The sequence below is a fragment of the Pseudophryne corroboree genome, chromosome 10, assembly GCF_028390025.1.
Source record: "Pseudophryne corroboree isolate aPseCor3 chromosome 10, aPseCor3.hap2, whole genome shotgun sequence".
NCBI lineage: Eukaryota > Metazoa > Chordata > Amphibia > Anura > Myobatrachidae > Pseudophryne > Pseudophryne corroboree.
This window is the reverse complement of record NC_086453.1, coordinates 284278677-284296071: the sequence shown is the minus strand read 5'-3', so window position 1 is coordinate 284296071 and position 17395 is coordinate 284278677. Positions and strand designations below refer to the sequence as shown.

The 17395-nt window shown below is 44.3% G+C and overlaps 1 long non-coding RNA gene and 1 pseudogene across 1 annotated transcript in view; both read right to left on the bottom strand.

Moving 5' to 3' along the window:
• Positions 1-17395, bottom strand: part of LOC134965543 (uncharacterized) — a 90054-nt gene that overhangs the window by 10063 nt on the left and 62596 nt on the right. The gene's annotated exons all lie outside the window — the stretch shown is intronic.
• Positions 2488-2606, bottom strand: LOC134968308 (5S ribosomal RNA; annotated as a pseudogene).

Here is a 17395-nt window from a genome sequence, read left to right as displayed (position 1 = left end):
GGTACAGAAGGCCACTGCTCTACCTACCTCTGTGTCGTCAAGTATACTATCCATCCATACCTGTGGTGCATTTCAGTTTTGCACAGTTTGCTGACCACCAGTATATAATATATAGCAGTACGGTACAGTAGGCCACTGCTCTACCTACCTCTGTGTCGTCAAGTATACTATCCATCCATACCTGTGGTGCATTTCAGTTGTGCGCAGTATATATAGTAGTAGGCCATTGCTATTGATATATTACTGGCATATAATTCCACACATTAAAAAATGGAGAACAAAAATGTGGAGGGTAAAATAGGGAAAGATCAAGATCCACTTCCACCTCGTGCTGAAGCTGCTTCCACTTGTCATGGCCGAGACGCTGAAATGCCATCAACGTCGTCTGCAAAGGCCGATGCCCAATGTCATAGTAGAGAGCATGTAAAATCCCAAAAAAATAAAGCTCAGTAAAATGACCAAAAAATCTAAATCAAAATCGTCTGAGGAGAAGCGTAAACTTGCCAATGTGCCATTTACGACACAGAGTGGCAAGGAACGGCTGAGGGCCTGGCCTATGTTCATGGCTAGTGGTTCAGCTTCACATGAGGATGGAAGCACTCATCCTCCTGCTAGAAAACTTAAAAGAGTTAAGATGGCAAAAGCACAGCAAAGAACTGTGCGTTCTTCTAAATCACAAATCCCCAAGGAGAGTCCAATTGTGTCGGTTGCGATTCCTGACCTTCCCAACACTGGACGGGAAGAGGTGGTACCTTCCACCATTTGCACGCCCCCTGCAAGTGCTGGAAGGAGCACCCGCAGTCCAGTTCCTGATAGTCAAATTGAAGATGTCACTGTTGAAGTACACCAGGATGAGGATATGGGTGTTGCTGGCGCTGGGGAGGAAATTGACAAGGAGGATTCTGATGGTGAGGTGGTTTGTTTAAGTTAGGCACCCGGGGAGACACCTGTTGTCCGTGGGACGAATATGGCCATTGACATGCCTAGTCAAAATACAAAAAAAATCACCTCTTCGGTGTGGAATTATTTCAACAGAAATGCGGACAACTGGTGTCAAGCCGTGTGTTGCCTTTGTCAAGCTGTAATAAGTAGGGGTAAGGACGTTAACCACCTCGGAACATCCTCCCTTATACGTCACCTGGAGCGCATTCATCAGAAGTCATTGACAAGTTCAAAAACTTTGGGTGACAGCGGAAGCAGTCCACTGCCAACTAAAGCCCTTCCTCTTGTTACCAAGCTCCTGCAAACCACACCACCAACTCCCTCAGTGTCAATTTCCTCCTTAGACAGGAAAGCCAATAGTCCTGCAGGCCATGTCACTGGCAAGTCTGACGAGTCCTCTCCTGCCTGGAATTCCTCCGATGCTTCCTTGAGTGTAACGCCTACTGCTGCTGGCGCTGCTGTTGTTGCTGCTGGGAGTCGATCATCATCCCAGAGGGGAAGTCGGAAGACCACTTGTACTACTTCCAGTAAGCAATTGACTGTCCAACAGTCCTTTGCGAGGAAGATGAAATATCACAGCAGTCATCCTGCTGCAAAGCAGATAACTCAGGCCTTGGCAGCCTGGGTGGTGAGAAACGTGTTTCCGGTATCCATCGTTAATTCACAGGGAACTAGAGAATTGATTGAGGTACTGTGTCCCCGGTACCAAATACCATCTAGGTTCCATTTCTCTAGGCAGGCGATACCGAAAATGTACACAGACCTCAGAAAAAGAGTCACCAGTGTCCTAAAAAATGCAGTTGTACCCAATGTCCACTTAACCACGGACATGTGGACAAGTGGACCAGGGCAGACTCAGGACTATATGACTGTGACAGCCCACTGGGTAGATGTATTGCCTCCCGCAGCAAGAACAGCAGCGGCGGCACCAGTTGCAGCATCTCGCAAACGCCAACTTATTCCTAGGCAGGCTACGCTTTGTATCACCGCTTTCCATAAAAGGCACACAGTTGACAACCTTTTACGGAAACTGAGGAACATCATCGCAGAATGGCTTACCCCAATTGGACTCTCCTGGGGATTTGTGACATTGGACAACGCCACCAATATTGTGCGTGCATTACATCTGGGCAAATTCCAGCACGTTAAACAACAAACATGGTCCTTTGGAGAAGACAAAGGACCAAGAAAAAGCAACTATAAGCCTTTGCCTGGGCACACTTGAAAAAATTGAAAAGATCAAATTATTAAGACATAACTTTTATTAATGTATACTTTAAAAAAGGACGAGAGCTGGCATCAATAATTGAAGAACATAAGTGTTCAAAAAGTACTAATGTACCTGTTATAGGCAAAATAATAATTTGAGTGAGCGAAAATGAATAACACCTCATTCATAAAGATGAATCATACATATCCTCTATAATCAAAATTTTGTATGAGTGAGGTCACTACCTCGGGTCTGATATAGTCAGATAAATGCTGTAACCTGAAACCAAGTTGATGCACTGGGTCCCAAAATGTTTTAGTTGCTGGAGAGTAAAATACCTACGGTACCTAGTATTCCCTGGTGGTTCCCCATCCAGGTAATGACCAGGCCCTGCAGTGCTTGGCTTCCAAGATCAGACGAGTTTGGGCATACTCAGTGCGGTCTGACCGTAGGTAAGTCTGTCTCCTAGGCGCACCGTTGACCGATTGTATTAGGACCCAGAATGTCAATCACAAATTAAATATCAGGTTAAATTCGTATCAGAGAGTATTGATACAATAAATTGCTAAATTGTTTCCGAAAGATCTAATCAGTGGTAATTTGAGGCAATAATAATGACAGTAAGGTCTTGGGGTTGGAATTCCCAAGATAGAATCTACCACCGTTGTGCTCTCAAATGGTCTCAGCAACAAGAGGGCTTAGTAGCGCCCACAATGATCAGAACAAGAGAATGTATCTAGGGTACGAAAATATCCCTTAATTCTCTGATATTAACTTTAGCATTATTGTTATAGTTGCTACTGTCCCTTGTGAGAGGGTTCCTCTGTTCCCCCCTTACCCAATAATCATATACCAAAATGAAATATTCTGCACAAGAATTACAGATGTAAATAAATCACATTGCATCAGTTAATCAGTTTTCCCCTGATGGCTGGGGAGGTATATGGTGGGCCTTGTGGGAAAAACACGGGGGAGCTGAGGTTTGGGCAAGGAGAAATCGTTTTTCTTACCCAACCTGTTCGGGAGACCCTCAGGACGCTGGACAGAGTGGGAGCCGAGGAGTGAGGCGCCGGCGGGCGCGGTCCGTGCGACCGGAAGTTCGGGCGCCGGAACCGGAAGTGACGCGCGTTTCGCTCCGAGAGCTTGATCACATGGTCGCCTGCTCTCGGAGTTCCCCGCTGCCAGCATTTATGAAGGAGCGCAGCCTGTCAATTGGCAGGGGAGGTGTGGAAAGCATTTAAGTTAAATGGTTACACCTGGGATTAGGATGTGGATTTCGACAAGTTAGAGCTAAATGGTTAAGCTGTACATCATTAGCAATGTAGTTAAGTGGTTGTCCAGCAAAAAAATAATGAATATAGATAAATGAGAGCCAAAACTTAAAGACAGTAAATAAAATAAAAAAAAATTATAAAAATATAAAAACGTGAAAAAATATATATAAAAGATAAAAATGATGAATAAGGATGGTATATAGAGAAAATATGTATATATATATATATATATATATATATACACACACACACACACACACACACACACACACACACACACACACACACACACACACACACATATATATATATACACACACGAATCCACATAAGGAAAATTAGAGATTAATTATTGATTATTAAGGAAAATCACTATAGGATTATATGTGGACTATATATAATATAGTGAATAAGAAAAAAATAAAAATAAAATAATGTGTGTAATCAGTGTAATCTGAAAATATCGATTGCAGGGGATTGCGGGTTATGAATACCCGGATACCTGTCAGTTTAATATCAACTATTAAGGATAATTATTTATATTGTATCCGGAGGAAAATGTAGGTGTAGTGTACTTACTGGAGAAGGTTAGGAAAAGGACTGGGGGAGGAGAAGGGAGAAAATATATGAAAATAAATTTATATAAAAATAATAATAATAATAATAATTATTATTATTTTAATAATTATTATAAAATAACAAAGGAAAAAATGGGGAGGTGGAGGGAGGGAAGGGGGGGGAAAGAAAAGTGTACAATCATTTAATTGATCAATAAATAATAATTACGGGATTTCTGGAAGGTGTGGGGAAGAGGAGTGAATAAGTGGCATGGGTAGGGGGTGGGGCTTGATGAAGTTTGAAGCAAGGTTCGAAGCTAAACTAGGAAAAAGATCGAATAAGAAAAAAGGGGGGGTTTGGGGGGTTGGGGGTTTAGGGGGGTGGGGGGGAGATAGGAAGGGGAGTTAGTTGTGGTGGTGGAGGGGGAAAGAAAGGGGGGGGGATGTGGTGAATTGGATGAAGGTGGTCAGTGTGGTCAGTGTGGTGTGGGAGGTAAGAATTGGGACAGGGGAAAAAAAGGGAAGAAGGAAGAAAAAGGGGGGAAATTCCAGCACGTCCCATGTTTTGCACATACATTGAATTTGGTGGTGCAGAATTATTTAAAAAACGACAGGGGCGTGCAAGAGATGCTGTCGGTGGCCCGAAGAATTGCGGGCCACTTTCGGCATTCAGCCACCGCGTGCCGTAGACTGGAGCACCAGCAAACACTCCTGAACCTGCCCTGCCATCATCTGAAGCAAGAGGTGGTAACGAGGTGGAATTCAACCCTCTATATGCTTCAGAGGATGGAGGAGCAGCAAAAGGCCATTCAAGCCTATACAGCTACCTATGATATAGGCAAAGGAGGGGGAATGCACCTGACTCAAGCGCAGTGGTGAATGATTTCAACGTTGTGCAAGGTTCTGCAACCCTTTGAACTTGCCACACGTGAAGTCAGTTCAGACACTGCCAGCCTGAGTCAGGTCATTCCCCTCATCAGGCTTTTGCGGAAGAAGCTGGAGAGATTGAAGGAGGAGCTAAAACAGAGCGATTCTGCTAGGCATGTGGGACTTGTGGATGGAGCCCTTAATTCGCTTAACCAGGATTCACGGGTGGTCCATCTGTTGAAATCAGAGCACTACATTTTGGCCACCGTGCTCGATCCTAGATTTAAAACCTACGTTGTATCTCTCTTTCCGGCAGACACAAGTCTGCAGAGGTTCAAAGACCTGCTGGTGAGAAAATTGTCAAGTCAAGCGGAACGTGACCCGTCAACAGCTCCTCCTTCACATTCTCCCGCAACTGGGGCTGCGAGGAAAAGGCTAAGAATTCCGAGCCCACCCGCTGGCGGTGATGCAGGGCAGTCTGGAGCGAGTGCTGATATCTGGTCCGGACTGAAGGACCTGCCAACGATTACTGACATGTCGTCTACTGTCACTGCATATGATTCTGTCACCATTGAAAGAATGGTGGAGGATTATATGAGTGACCGCATCCAAGTAGGCACGTCAGACAGTCCGTACGTATACTGGCAGGAAAAAGAGGCAATTTGGAGGCCCTTGCACAAACTGGCTTTATTTTACCTAAATTGCGCCCCCTCCAGTGTGTACTCCGAAAGAGTGTTTAGTGCAGCCGCTCACCTTGTCAGCAATCGGCGTACGAGGTTACTTCCAGAAAATGTGGAGAAGATGAAGTTCATCAAAATGAATTATAATCAATTCCTCCGTGGAGACATTCACCAGCAATTGCCTCCAGAAAGTACACAGGGACCTGAGATGGTGGATTCCAGTGGGGACGAATTAATAATCTGTGAGGAGGGGGATGTACACAGTGAAAGGGGTGAGGAATCGGACGATGAGGAGGAGGTGGACATCTTGCCTCTGTAGAGACAGTTTGTGCAAGGAGAGATTGATTGCTTCCTTTTTGGTGGGGCCCAAACCAACCAGTCATTTCAGTCACAGTTGTGTGGCAGACCCTGTCGCTGAAATGATGGGTTTGTTAAAGTGTGCATGTCCTGTTTATACAACATAAGGGTGGGTGGGAGGGCCCAAGGACAATTCCATCTTGCACCTCTTTTTTCTTTCATTTTTCTTTGCATCATGTGCTGTTTGGGGACTATTTTTTGAAGTGCCATCCTGTCTGACACTGCAGTGCCACTCCTAGATGGGCCAGGTGTTTGTGGCGGCCACTTGGGTCGCTTAGCTTAGTCACACAGCTACCTTATTGCGCCTCTTTTTTTCTTTGCATCATGTGCTGTTTGGGGACTATTTTTTTGAAGTGCCATCCTGTCTGACACTGCAGTGCCACTCCTAGATGGGCCAGGTGTTTGTGTCAGCCACTTGGGTCGCTTAGCTTAGTCACACAGCTACCTCATTGCGCCTCTTTTTTTCTTTGCATCATGTGCTGTTTGGGGACTATTTTTTTGAAGTGCCATCCTGTCTGACACTGCAGTGCCACTCCTAGATGGGCCAGGTGTTTGTGTCGGCCACTTGGGTCGCTTAGCTTAGTCACACAGCTACCTCATTGCGCCTCTTTTTTTCTTTGCATCATGTGCTGTTTGGGGACTATGTTTTTGAAGTGCCTTCCTGTCTGACACTGCAGTGCCACTCCTAGATGGGCCAGGTGTTTGTGTCGGCCACTTGGGTCGCTTAGCTTACTCACACAGCTACCTCATTGCGCCTCTTTTTTTCTTTGCATCATGTGCTGTTTGGGGACTATTTTTTTGAAGTGCCATCCTGTCTGACACTGCAGTGCCACTCCTAGATGGGCCAGGTGTTTGTGTCGGCCTCTTGGGTCGCTTAGCTTAGTCACACAGCTACCTCATTGCGCCTCTTTTTTCTTTGCATCATGTGCTGTTTGGGGACAATTTTTTTAATCTGCCATCCTGTCTGACACTGCAGTGCCACTCCTAGATGGGCCAGGTGTTTGTGTCGGCCACTTGGGTCGCTTAGCTTAGTCATCCAGCAACCTCGGTGCAAATTTTAGGACTAAAAATAATATTGTGAGGTGTGAGGTGTTCAGAATAGACTGGAAATGAGTGTAAATTATGGTTATTGAGGTTAATAATACTATGGGATCAAAATGACCCCCAAATTCTATGATTTAAGCTGTTTTTGAGTTTTTTTTGTAAAAAAACACCCGAATCCAAAACACACCCGAATCAGCCAAAAAAATTTCAGGGAGGTTTTGGCAAAACGCGTCCGAATCCAAAACACGGCCGCGGAACCAAATCCAAAACCAAAACACAAATCCCGAAAAATTTCCGGTGCACATCACTTATATATATATATATATATATATATATACACTCACACAGTATATATACACAAGGGATGTGCACTGAGGTAAATGGCTCAGGAGGCATTGGCTAGTACCAGAGACAGATTTACACACAATTTAAGAGCCAAAGGGTACACATGGGCATTATACACAGGTGCAGCAGTATATACATGTGGGCATTATACACAGGTGCAGCAGTATACGTGTGGGCATTATACACGGGTGCAGCAGTATATACATGTGGGCATTATAAACAGGTGCAGCAGTATATACTGCTGGAAATTTGATGAGGTTTGATCAGAGATGTGCGGAAAAGATAGTCAGGTGGGCACTGCCTCACCTGCCATAGACTTTTTACTCCAGAGTTTTGACTATAAAAATGATTAGAATAATACAAAGAAGATAATTCTAATATATTATTTGTATTTTTCAAATTCTTTATACAGTCAAACTCTGGTTTAAAAGTTAGTATGACAGGAAAGGCCCTGCCTCACCCCACCACACTCCACTGATATATACAAACACACACATACTGTACATACATACAAACATACACACACTCAAATATACACACACAAAACATGCATACTCTATATGCATACATATAACCCCCCCGCCTCACACACACACACACACACACACACACACACACACACACACACACACACACACACACACACACACACACACACACTGTACTGATAGGAGATTGGTGGCCACTTTGTGAGGACTGAGGGAGCAGCTCTCTAAAAAAAATCTGTCCAATCAGGGGTGGGGAGTGGGGGTGTTCAAGATGCTTGGAACCCTGGATCTTGAGGAACATAGCTCAATGGCACACAGATTCAGCTCACGTTCCACTACAGATCCATATTATTATTATTATTATCCTTTATATGGCGCTACAAGTGATCCGCAGCACCCAGTTATAGAATATGTAATCAAATAAGCAAAACAAGACAAACAAGTGACTTACAGTTCAAGACAATAAAGGACAAGTACACTGTATATAAACATAGCATTAGCAGGCAACACTGAAATAAGTATTAGGCAGAAAACCTATGGCTTTTTGGCAGAAACCTGAGGGATCTGGTGCTATTGAAGGGAGTATGGAGTAGCAGATGGTTTAAGTAAGAGAAGGAAAGGCACAAGAGGGAAGAGGGCCCTGCTCGTGGGAGCTTACATTTAGAAAGGGAGGGGCAGACAGACAGACATGGGTGACACAGTATCTTTTTTTTTTTTTGCACAAAACTATTGTGCAATAAACTAATTCATAATCAGTCAATTGATTATACTACTTTGTACAATTAGTACTAATAATAAAAAAATGATTTGAACTTGTAGCTAATTCTAAACAAACAAAATAATGACATCATGAGTTAGATAATGAACCATGGGTTCCAAATCTGAAGCCCAGATAAAACCACTCTGCCCTATAATCTGGACCAAACTCCCACCAAATCTCAGGAGCTCTTAAACTTTTCCTAGGAGTTAAATGTGCACTATAAACCCCATATCATTGATCAGATACAATCTATAACAGTGTATCTGACTGCCTTATGTATCAAGTGTGTTCCATGCCCCGCCAGGTCATCATTTAACCAGTGTCAATGGAATTAAACTGACTAGCTTCATTTTCGTTTCATGTTTGTTAGGTCAAACTGCCATTTCTCAGCCAGAAGAGGGCGACAGAGGACATCAAAATATCCAGCACATGACTAAAACTTTGTCGCTGTCACTCTATGGCAGTGGTTCCCAAACACCATCCTCAAGACAACCCAACAGTCCAGGTTTTAAGGATATCCATACTTAGGCACAGGTGACTTAACTAGTACCTCAGTGTTTTTTTAATACCATCTGTGCACAAGCAGATAACCCTAGAACCTGGACTGTTGGGGTGCTTAAGGGCAGTGTTCGGGAACCATTGCTCTATAGTAATTTTATCACCTTATGCTCTTCATGTAATAGTGAATATGGGGGTAGATTTATTAAGCTCGGTGAAGTGATAAAGTGGAAGGTGATAAAGGACCAGCCAATCAGATCCTAACTGACATGTCACAGGCTGGGTTTGAAAAATGACAGTTAGGAGCTGACTGGCTGGTGCTTTATCACTGTCAAAGTCAGAAAAATATCTCTATGCACACTACCATATTTGCACCTCACACAGGTCCGTGCTGCGCATGCGTACGCTCTCCCGTACGTGCGCATACTCACAGTCGCGGGCACCCGCAGGCGCATGGTATGCGTATTTACGGTAGAGTTTATGTAATCGTAGCGTGCGACTCATTCGTTACATATGTTCACTATATAATGTATTTTGTAGATCATGGTCCCTTTGATAGATTCTGCAAGTTTGGTTAATATAGAATGTTCATGAACAGAGAAATCCCTCTTTGTTTGATACGAAGGGTCAGACAGGAGTAATACAGTGGTGTTTAGTATCCATCGGAAGAATATTTAATTAGAAATATTCCGGTGTTGGTTTGAAGCAGATCAATCGCTCGTGCGAATAGTTATGGACATAAGAAGTTTATGAACATTTACTTTATTTGCACTTTATTACCCATGCGGCGAGAAACCCAGTTTCCCTCCCACCTGAGCTGTTGGAAATAGTCACAGCCCACCTGTATGAATCAACCTATGACCTTTTGTTATAGTACGAAGTCGAATTCCTGTGTCCAATGAACAATAAGATTGTAGGGACCATTGAATTGCATTGTGTGTGGGGCATAAATAGGCAGGCCGACCATATCCAGTTCACTCTCTTCAACGGTTCTCATTGCTGATAATCGGGAGCTGGATATCGAGGCGCATGCGATCGTTTCCCCTTGTGCGTAAGTGTTTCTCCGCAACTATATTGATCTTCTTGTTATTGTGGGCCAATCTCTCTCAATTTCTCTCTCTCTCTCTCTCTCCTTCTCTCTCTCACTCATTTTCCCTTAAATTGTATTGTATTGTATTTCCTGTGTAGTTATCTGGTTAGGTAGTCTATGTTATATTGTAGTGTATGACTTGTATTGTGTTTAACTCTTTTGCAAGTATAGCATTCATAATATATATTTTAGGCGTTGGACCCTGAGCACGGTATCTGTGTGTTTCTTATAGTATTAAGTATTCTCAGAGCGTCGGTGACGCTCAAACAGCTTTTAAGGTAATAAGGTTATACTGTGTTGCATTTACTCTCTAACATTACACTAAGGTTTTACTGCACAATACACTGTTTATGGTTTAGATACAAAGGTTTAATATAGTGAGCGTCAGCGCCGCTGGTGATCTCCTCGTGGTCCCGAGCGTTCGCTACGCTATAGCGAATCATCACGTTAGTTAACAGCCAATAACGTGCCTGCCTGTGATCTCTTGGCCGTGAGTGAACGTGACGCTTGAGCGTCTCGATCACGGCAAAGCGATTGTTACGCAACTAGCGTACCCTTACGGTACTTCATACATAAATAGCGTACAGTGTTCTTAGACCTCATAAAGGGTATTATACGATAAATATTTAGCTTTATCAATTGGCGGCTCGCCCTGTCCTTCACATATCTGCACTAGGTAATTTCAGCAGACATTATCCAGCAGCAAAGGGCGGGAGATCATATTCCTCGTAGTGCTGTTTGGATAAGCGTCTGCTTCTCTTAGTAAAGGGTGCTGAAGGAATCCGGGAACCGGAGGTAAGAACAAAACAATAGTGTCTTTTTAAAACTGTTTATTTTTCTGTCTTGCGTACACACGCACGCACACATATATATCTGCATTTCCTTTTCATTGGTGTATTTTCGTATGTCACTCTCCTGTTTGCCAGTTCTATAGTTGATAAACGTATAAATTGTGTTACGGTGGATCTTTGCTTTGCGTACACGTGTCTCTAACAAAAGACTGAGACTTGCGTACGCAATCCAAGGGCCGACGCACGCAGCGTATATTACGCAACGGAGCGTACGGGTACGCCCACGTAACTCAAATCACAAGTTTTTTTTCTCTCCTCTCAACGCGATAAGTAGCGCCACGCGGTAAATAACGCCAGGCGATAAATCGCGCAAATTTTTTTTTAAATTCCAAATTTAAATTAATAGATCCTTCTCCTAATTTGTAACACATCTGGTCTAAAGAGAAATTTCTGCGCAGAAATAGAAATAGAAACAAAAGTGTACATGTGGTGAGTGAGTGTGTTGTATACAATTTTACAGGTTGAACCACAAGAAAAGTCGAGTTCTCGTGAGGTACATGCGTGTAAGTGACGTACATGGTGGCTAGGGAGGCATCCCTGGTTAAATATACAATTTGAGCATTAGAGTGTAGCAGACCAGGAGGTCATACTGTAACAGACCAGGAGGTCATAGCAGACCAACAGGTTCAGGTACAGCAGACAAGGAAGTCCGCTATACAGTCCACAGGCACAACACCAAGAAAGGGTTGGTGCAACACCCATATAGGCCATATAAGCTCTGTCTGAAGGAATTCGCAGCCGAAATTTTCGATTCCACTGGTCGCTCAGTACATAAGATTAGTTGCTTGTGTACTAAACGATTGTACCGCACGTAATTGTGTGCATTAGTAAACCTGACCGGTACTATTTGTGTACGAAGGTCATAAACGCTATTTGTACATTCTAACGTGATTTGTGTAATTTTTTTTTTATTTTAAGGGAAGTTGGCTGCTCACTCAGGAACTATCCAGCAACCAATAGTTACTGGAAAGAGTAAGTGTTCTTCGGAGCACCCTCACAGGTTCCAGTAAATAGAGGTTCAGGTCGCAGGGGCCCTAGGTCGAGTACGCCAGCACCATATCGGTGTGATCAGGTCGTATTGGTCGGCGTGGGCGAGTGAGTGGGGTACTCTGTAAACCGCCACCGTCAGCCTATTTTGGACATTTGGTTTGCGTAAGGGTTGGTTAAATAAAGCAACACCTTCGAAATATGGGGGCCACTTGTTCAGGTAGGGGGCGATCAACCTCGGTTCGGGTTGATTCAGTGAACCGACCAATTGGGTCGGCAAGGTATGTAATGTGTGAGAAATACGGAAGTCACACAGAAGCTTTATGTGATGAATGGGAGAGAATGACAGTACATGACGGGGAGAAATTCCCAAGAGTAGGTAGCTTCAGCACAGAAGTGTTAACGAATTTAAGGAGAAGGATATGTCTCATTAAATCAACAAAGAGACGAATCAAACATTACGATTATTTGCAGTTGTGGCAGCAGGAAGGTGACATACAGAGAGGATTGGCTCAGGCGGCGGGATCTGGCTCAATCAGAAAACTGATAGCCACGGCCCCACCGCCACCATACATATCAGGAGAGAAATTGGTTGCGGAGAATGACGCACTAAGGTGTAACACACAAACACTTAGCAACTGTATAAATGTTAAAGATAATGTTAACCAATTAACCAACGCAAGTATTAACCCGTGCAAGTTGTACCCTGTTTTGAACTTTCCTCAGGAGTGTGATCAAGAAGACGAATCGGCAACAATTTCAGCGCTCTCTCTAGCAGCCACCATAGCAGAGACCACAGTAGGCACAGCTCCACCCACGAGATTAGTAACAAAGGCCCCTAGCGGAGGGATAGGTGAGGTCGTGTCTACAGGTAAGTACGGCACCATACACTATGCTGAAGCCATTTCACCACAGGCTGTAGAACCCACACAGAGTGATGTTGTTAGAGTTAATCCTGTTAGGGTAATAGCTGTTCCAAATGGGAAAACTGACACAACAGGGGTCACCCCTGTGAGGAACATTGCCATGTATAGCCCATTTTCCAGAATGGAATTAAGGACCATCGTGTCTGAATTCCCTGACCCTAGAAAAGATTTAGTTGCCATTCAAAAATACATCAGAGACTTAGGTAACACTGTAGAGCCCAACAATAAAGACTGGCAGATATTGCTGAGAGCATGTTTACCCTCCAATGTAGACGCAACTCAATTTTTAGCTGATTGCGGATTAGATCAGGATGTACCTCTTACAGATGTGTACAACAAAGACAATGTAAAAAGAATAAACTTACAGTTAAAAGAATATTTCCCAGCGGTAGTCAGATGGAACAAGATATTCTCCATTAAACAGAAGGAGTCAGAGACAGCTGCAGAGTATTTTCACAGAGCATTATCAGAAATGGCAAAATACACAGGCATAGAGGACATTAAAACAAACATAAACCATCGAGAAGTAGCAGTATCGGTACTGATGGATGGTTTAAAAGAGTCATTGAAGACTAGGGTATAGACCACACAACCATGTTGGCGAGGTCTGTCTGTGGCTACTTTGAGAGAGGCTGCTATTGATCACGATAGGAACATCACCAGACACAGGGAACAACAAAGTGATAAGTTTATGGCCGTAAGTATACAGGCCCTGACCACAAGGCAGCCTTTGTTTGTATCACCAAACCCTGTGGGTAAGTCAAGTGTGGTTACTTGTTATTCTTGTCATAAACAGGGACACATGGCACGAGATTGTAGAGTAAAGAATGTACGAAACTCATACCAACCCCCTAGACAACGACACGACACACGACATTGGGAGCAAGGTCCGCAGAAACGGAGTTATGAGCCACATGCAGGGGAAACAAAAAGATACCCCCCAAACAGAGATTGGCAAACCTCTGGTAGTTCCCAGCTAACTCCCTCGCAAGTAGTTGCTGCCAGCGGGATTCAGGGAGGTCACCATACCCAATAGGGGTGTGGCCATACCTGTAATCTGCAGCCAGTAAAATTGATTGCAAGTCTTGGAAGTGAACCAGAAATTGCAATCAATGTAGCTGGTAAATCATTAAACTTTCTTGTAGACACAGGGGCGGCCAAATCAGTGATAAATTCGACAGTGGGCATGAGGACCACTGGTAGGACAATTCCAGCCGTGGGAGTAACAGGAGTAGTCCAGCATTACCCTGTTAGCAAACCAGCAGAGATTACAATAGGGCCTTTACATACCAAGCATTCCTTTTTGCTGGCTGCATCGGCACCGACCAATCTCCTGGGAAGAGACTTACTGTGTAAAATGGGGTGCGTCATTTATTGTACTCCTGAAGGTGTATTCTTGGACATACCTGAGAATCACGCTCAGGAAGTACGAGACATGTTAGACTCCCCGTCAAAATTAATGTCACATACCACTATGACAAATAGGACTCCCTCCCAAGTAGAAGAAATGACATCTCAGATACCAGAGTCACTTTGGACTAAAGATGGACAGGACACTGGATTAATGGCAAACGTAGCTCCGGTAGTTGTACAAGTAAAAGATGGTAGGATAGCTCCAAAAATCCCACAGTACCCTCTGAAGCCAGAGGTGGAGTTAGGAGTTTACCCAGTAATAGAGCGCTTGCTACAACAGGGCATTCTGGTAAGAACGTCCAGCACTGCTAATAGTCCCATCTTCCCTGTGAAAAAGAGTGGGGGGAGGGGTTACCGGCTAGTGCAGGATCTAAGGGGGATTAACAAAATAGTTGAGAGTCAGTTCCCCGTAGTGCCAAATCCAGCTGTCATCCTAATGCAAATCCCTCCCACTGCGAAATTTTTCACTGTTATTGACCTCTGCTCCGCTTTCTTTTCGGTACCTCTGCACCCTGACAGTCAATATTTGTTCGCATTTACATACAGAGGAGTCCAATACACATGGACTCAATTACCACAAGGATTCATAGATAGCCCAAGTATATTTTCTCAGGCTTTGCATGATTGTTTACAGTCTTTCCAACCAGTGAGTGGATCAGTATTAATACAGTACGTGGATGATCTACTACTGTGTTCTGATTCATTGGAGGCATCCCTGAAGGATACGAAACAGCTCCTGTTTCATCTTTCAGACACAGGACACAAGGTTTCCAAAGACAAGTTGCAATTATGCCAAACTAAGGTAAAATATTTGGGACACTGTTTAACACAAGGACTGAGACACCTGACCGCTGATAGAATTCAAGCAATTAGAGACATGACTCTGCCACAAACCCAGCAACAAATCAGAACATTTTTAGGAATGTGTGGGTATTGCCGTAATTGGATCCCAGGGTTTTCCATTTTAGCGTTACCTTTGCAGGAAATGGTCTCCTCAAACAAACCTGATCGGATTTCGCATACAGACGAGTCTGAGGCAGCATTTGAGAGACTTAAACAGTGCCTAACGCAGGCACCAGCATTAGGTATGCCGGACTATGGGAAACCCTTTGAACTATACGGAACAGAAAGTGCTGGTTGCGCGGCAGGCGTACTAACCCAAAAGCACGGTGATGCCAGCAGGCCAGTAGCATATTACAGCGCTCAGCTAGACACGGTAGCGCGATCCCTCCCCACATGCTTGCGAAGCGTTGCTGCGATAGCATTGCTAGTAACGAAAAGCGAAGACATCGTGCTAGGTCACAACCTCACAATTCATACACCGCATGCAGTGTCAGCCTTGTTAAATTCTGCCCAAACCAGGCACGTCTCATCAGCGCGGTTTACAAGATGGGAATTGGCACTAATGGCCCCCGTAAACATCACCATAAGGAGATGCAGTGCATTAAATCCTGCAACATATCTCCCAAGTGTGTCTGGACAGACCCAAAGGGTGGAGGATGAGAGTACTGGGGAAGGAGGATTTAATACAAAGGAAGATACTCATGATTGTATAGAATATTTGACCCAAAATTTTACCGCAAGGCCTGACATCAGTGACAACCCACTGGAAGATGCAGAACTTACGTTCTACACGGACGGTAGTTGTCATAGACAGTCAGACTCGGGAGACTTGTGTACTGGATACGCAGTCGTAGATGACCAAGGCACCATAGAAGCGGAACCGCTAGGCCCACCTCACTCAGCCCAGGTTGCTGAACTGGTCGCCCTAACCAGAGCATGTGAATTGGCTAAGGGCAAATCAGCCAATATCTACACCGATTCTAGATACGCATTCGGGGTAGTCCATGATTTCGGAGCCCTATGGCGCCTCAGAAATTTCATGACGGCAGCTGGTACACCGGTAGCGCATGCAGCTCACATAAAAAGGCTTCTAACAGCGATACAGGAACCCGACAGAGTGGCTGTTATCAAATGTAAAGCACATACATATAGCCAAGACCCAGTATCGCTTGGTAACAGCCGAGCAGACGAAGCAGCTAAGTTAGCAGCTGCTACCCCCAGACAGACAGACACCACACAACTGATGGTATTTAATACCATCAACACACAGAAGTTGTGTGAGATGCAAAATTTGTGTTCCACACAGGAAAAGGCAGTCTGGAAGGCAAAGGGATATGGCCAGGAGTCCTCAGGACTCTGGACGGATGGACATGGTAAACCAGTGGCCCCCAGAGCATATCTTCCATGTTTGGCTGAAGCAGCTCACGGGCTGACTCATCTAGGCAAGGAAGGGATGTGCAAGTTGGTAAGAGCATATTGGTGCGCCCCAGGATTCTCCTCTCATGAGAGTAAAAGAGCCATGTCGTGCCTTACCTGTTTGAGAAAGAATATTGGAAAGGCAATACCTACAGAACCATCCCATATCCCACCTGCCGGCGGCCCTTTCCAGGTAATACAGATTGACTTCATTCAATTACCCCCTTGTCGAAATTTGAAATATGTACTTGTTTGTATAGATGTTTTCTCAAATTGGGTCGAAGCATTTCCGGCGGCCACAAATACCGCTATGTTTACTGCTAAGAAAATTGTGCAGGAATTTGTATGTAGATATGGTATCCCTAGAATTATCGAAAGTGATAGGGGTACCCATTTTACAGGTGATGTCTTTCAAGGAATGTGTAAATTGATGGGAATTGATAGCAAGCTGCATACTCCATACCGTCCACAGGCGAGTGCGAAAGTGGAAAGAGTGAACAGCACTATTAAAAATAAACTGAGTAAAGTGATGGCAGAGACAGGATTGACATGGCCAGAAGCTTTACCCATTGTACTGTACAGCATCAGAACCACTCCCAGGTCCCCTCTTAATCTGTCTCCCTTTGAAATCTTGGCCCTCATTCCGAGTTGATCGGTCGCAAGGCGAATTTAGCAGAGTTACACACGCTAAGCCGCCGCCTACTGGGAGTGAATCTTAGCTTCTTAAAATTGCGACCGATGTATTCGCAATATTGCGATTACTAACTACTTAGCAGTTTCAGAGTAGCTTCAGACTTACTCTGCCTGTGCGATCAGTTCAGTGCTTGTCGTTCCTGGTTGACGTCAC